The 3,543-nt window shown below is 41.3% G+C and overlaps 4 non-coding genes across 4 annotated transcripts; all 4 read left to right on the forward strand.

The window, feature by feature from the left end:
- The first annotated feature begins 49 nt into the window (after positions 1 to 49).
- trnaa-agc (transfer RNA alanine (anticodon AGC)) lies at positions 50 to 122 on the forward strand. The gene has a single exon. It is a non-coding gene; the product is annotated as a tRNA-Ala (tRNA).
- A 619-nt stretch (positions 123 to 741) lies between these two features.
- On the forward strand, positions 742 to 823 carry trnas-gcu (transfer RNA serine (anticodon GCU)). Its single transcript has one exon. It is a non-coding gene; the product is annotated as a tRNA-Ser (tRNA).
- Positions 824 to 960: 137 nt separating this feature from the next.
- Positions 961 to 1,033, forward strand: trnaa-agc (transfer RNA alanine (anticodon AGC)). The gene has a single exon. It is a non-coding gene; the product is annotated as a tRNA-Ala (tRNA).
- Positions 1,034 to 1,655: 622 nt separating this feature from the next.
- Positions 1,656 to 1,737, forward strand: trnas-gcu (transfer RNA serine (anticodon GCU)). Its single transcript has one exon. It is a non-coding gene; the product is annotated as a tRNA-Ser (tRNA).
- The last annotated feature ends 1,806 nt before the right edge of the window (positions 1,738 to 3,543 follow it).

The following is a 3,543-nucleotide window of genomic DNA, read 5'->3' on the forward strand; positions in this document are numbered from 1 at the left end:
CTGTACTTGGAAAGAAGCTGGCAAAACCAAGGAATCACACTACTCTACAGGGGAATTAGCTCAAATGGTAGAGCGCTCGCTTAGCATGCGAGAGGTAGTGGGATCGACGCCCACATTCTCCAGTAAACCTCTATTCTTGAAGAGGAGGCATCGTGTGCAAAGCAGTGAGTCTTTACACACCAGCCCAGTGGACAAATAAGTGAGTACTCAGGTACTAGAGAGACAATGAAATGCCATCCTATGAGTCCAGTATGAAGTAAAGATCAATGGTTTTGAAGGGTCATCACGCACGTTAAATGTGCTCAGTGGTTTATGGTACTGTAAAAATGTATCATTTTGGCAAATATTTTGATATTACCTACGAAGATTGAGAGTCAAACAGCATAAATATACTGGTCACGTTACATTCCTTTCCCCAAAAGAAATGCACCTGTATTGAAGTCTTCTGCAGAACGCTTCACCGTTTGAGCTCAAATAAATATGGATTTAACAAGATCCGATACTTTGGTATTTTAGTGCCAAAATTCTCTTGATGCTAGAGATGTGATTCTTCTGTAATTGATGAGGGCAGCATAATAACGCTACAAGCCTTCTAGTCTGACAGACTAAATTTACTTGGCGTAAGGGCAAAATTTAACTCTCTAATGTTCCTGCACCTACGTAAAAACCTGAGCCGTTTACCCGGAAATGCTCCTGAGTTCATGACGCAGACGGCCTTTTTCCTCTAAAACTCAATCAGAGGACGAGGTGGCCGAGTGGTTAAGGCGATGGACTGCTAATCCATTGTGCTCTGCACGCGTGGGTTCGAATCCCATCCTCGTCGGGATAGAGTTTTCTTTAGTCCACCATGTTTACATGTCAGCAAGATCAGATTCTATCCCAAATGTTCCTCCTCATTGATACACTGTGACGTGTAATTGGAAAGAACCTGGCAAAACCATGGAATCACCATACACTACAGGGGAATTAGCTCAAATGGTAGAGCGCTCGCTTAGCATGCGAGAGGTAGTGGGATCGATGCCCACATTCTCCAGTAAACCTCTATTCTTGAAGAGGAGGCATCGTGTGCAAAGCAGTGAGTCTTTACACACCAGCCCTGTGGACAAATAAATGAGTACTCAGGTACTAGAGAGACAATGAAATGCCATCCTATGAGTCCAGTATGAGGTAAAGATCAATGGTTTTGAAGGGTCATCACGCACGTTAACTGTGCTCAGTGGTTTATGGTACTGTAAAAATGTATCATTTTTGCAAACACTTTGATATTTCTTATGAAGATTGACAGTCAAACAGCATAAATATACTGGTCACGTTACATTCCTTTCCCCAAAAGAAATGCACCTGTATTGAAGTCTTCTGCAGAATGCTTCACCGTTTGAGCTCAAATAAATATGGATTTAACAAGATCCGATAATTTGGTATTTTAGTGCCAAAATTCTCTTGATGCTAGAGATGTGATTCTTCTGTAATTGATGAGGGCAGCATAATAACGCTACAAGCCTTCTAGTCTGACAGACTGGACTTACTTGGCGTAAGGGCTAAATTTAACTCTCAAATGTTTCTGCACCTACGTAAAAACCTGAGCCGTTTACCTGGAAACGCTCCTGAGTTCATGACCCTCGCCTGCTTTTTCCTTTGAAACTTATTAACCAGAGGACGAGGTGGCCGAGTGGTTAAGGCGATGGACTGCTAATCCATTGTGCTCTGCACGCGTGGGTTCGAATCCCATCCTCGTCGGGATAGAGTTTTCTTTAGTCCACCATGTTTACATGTCAGCAAGATCAGATTCTATCCCAAATGTTCCTCCTCATTGATACGCTGTGACCTGTACTTGGAAAGAAACTGGCAAAACCAAGGATTCACAGTACTTTACTGGGGAATTAGCTCAAATGGTAGAGCGCTCGCTTAGCATGCGAGAGGTAGTGGGATCGATGTCCACATTCTCCAGTAAACCTCTGTTCTTGAAGATGAGGCATCATGTGCAAAGCAGTGAGTCTTTACACACAAGTGAGTACTCAGGTACCAGAGAGACAATGAAATGCCATAAGTCCAGTTTGAGGTTAAGATCAATGGCTGTGAAAGGTATGTTAACACTACTCAGGGCTTTATGGTACTCCACAATCAACTGTGAAAATGTTTCATTTTGGCAGTTATTTTGTCATTTCCTATGACAATTGACAGTCAAACAGCATAAATATGCCGGTCACGTTACATGTGTTTCCCCAAAACAAATGCACTTGTATTAAGGGCAGTTGTTTGAACACTTACTTAAGATTACTTGTCGGATTTCAGGGTGGAGAAAAGTGCATTTTGATTTGTAGTCATTATTAGTCATGTGACAGCAGGAAGATATATACCTTGTTATTCAAACATTATCCCCAATTATCAAAAACAGAAAAGAGGAATCTGAAGTCTTCTGGAGAGTGCTTTACCATTTGAGTTAATATCCCAGTGAGTGCTCAAAAGAGTAGGGATTTAACAAGAACCGATACTTTAAAGCTACAAGCCTTCTAGTCAGACATCAAACTTAAAGAGAAGAAGGAGGCAGGTAAAGTGAACAATGAAAACAACACGTAGAAAGCACGGCTGCAGCAAAAAGGTCCGCCATGAAGTGCGGAAAAGAAAACACATGCACACGTTATTTACTGTTGTGTACTCCAGTCCGCTCACACGCCCCTGAACACCAGTGTGAGAAAGTAGTCAGCTTAGTTTAGAATGACCATTAATACTTAAGACTCTGTGGTATATAAAAGTCTCCCCTCAGGCAGAAATCAGGGAGACGCTGATGATTTTTTTTTTCTTTTAAATTCTAACTGTATCATGACCCTTATGCAAGATTCATAATATATGTATGTGGTTCTCTTGTTAAAACAATTCATGCACACATTGTATTTTTAGGCTAGTCTATGAAACCACTGCATTACAGTTGCACTTATTAACAATTTTGTGCAAAAAACATCAATAATACCCCTTCACGAAAATCACGGTATGAAAAGAAAGTGGTCAATGTAACTACACTGACGGCACAGAGTTGTCACTTATGACAAAACTGTTATAAGTGCTGGTGTTGGTTGAAAGCTGAAGAGGCACAGATGTGGAAGTAGAGTAAAATACTGTACTGAAACAGATTGATTGTGATGTACGGTCTAAAAAAACAAAACAAAAACAATTAACAATACAATGCAATTACCTGGAAATGGCACAGCTCTGGTTTGCTCTTAGTAGCACTTAAGCTTTGCTGTCAGAGATTTTATATCTGGAGTTAATTTGATATCAGTTGGTGATGTGTTCCACAGCTAACAGCTCTTTAGATGAAATATATTCATTTTGAATTGTGGCAAGTTATTTGTTAGTTGTAATTAAGTTCTGGTATCCTAATGAGGACGACCCCTCCCACACAAAGATGGACATAGCCTCCGTGATGTTACCCGCCGGTTTCCCAGGCTCTGAGTGAGCTGCTCCACCATTACCATCTAGTCCCTGACTCCACCTACCTCCCGGCTAATCCAAAATGGACAAAGATGGAGCGTGTGCGTGTCTGGG

The sequence above is a fragment of the Seriola lalandi genome, unplaced genomic scaffold (assembly GCF_002814215.2).
Source record: "Seriola lalandi dorsalis isolate HSWRI2012SDOR001 ecotype SW California unplaced genomic scaffold, Sedor1 jcf7180002051947, whole genome shotgun sequence".
In the NCBI taxonomy this organism is placed as follows: domain Eukaryota; kingdom Metazoa; phylum Chordata; class Actinopteri; order Carangiformes; family Carangidae; genus Seriola; species Seriola lalandi.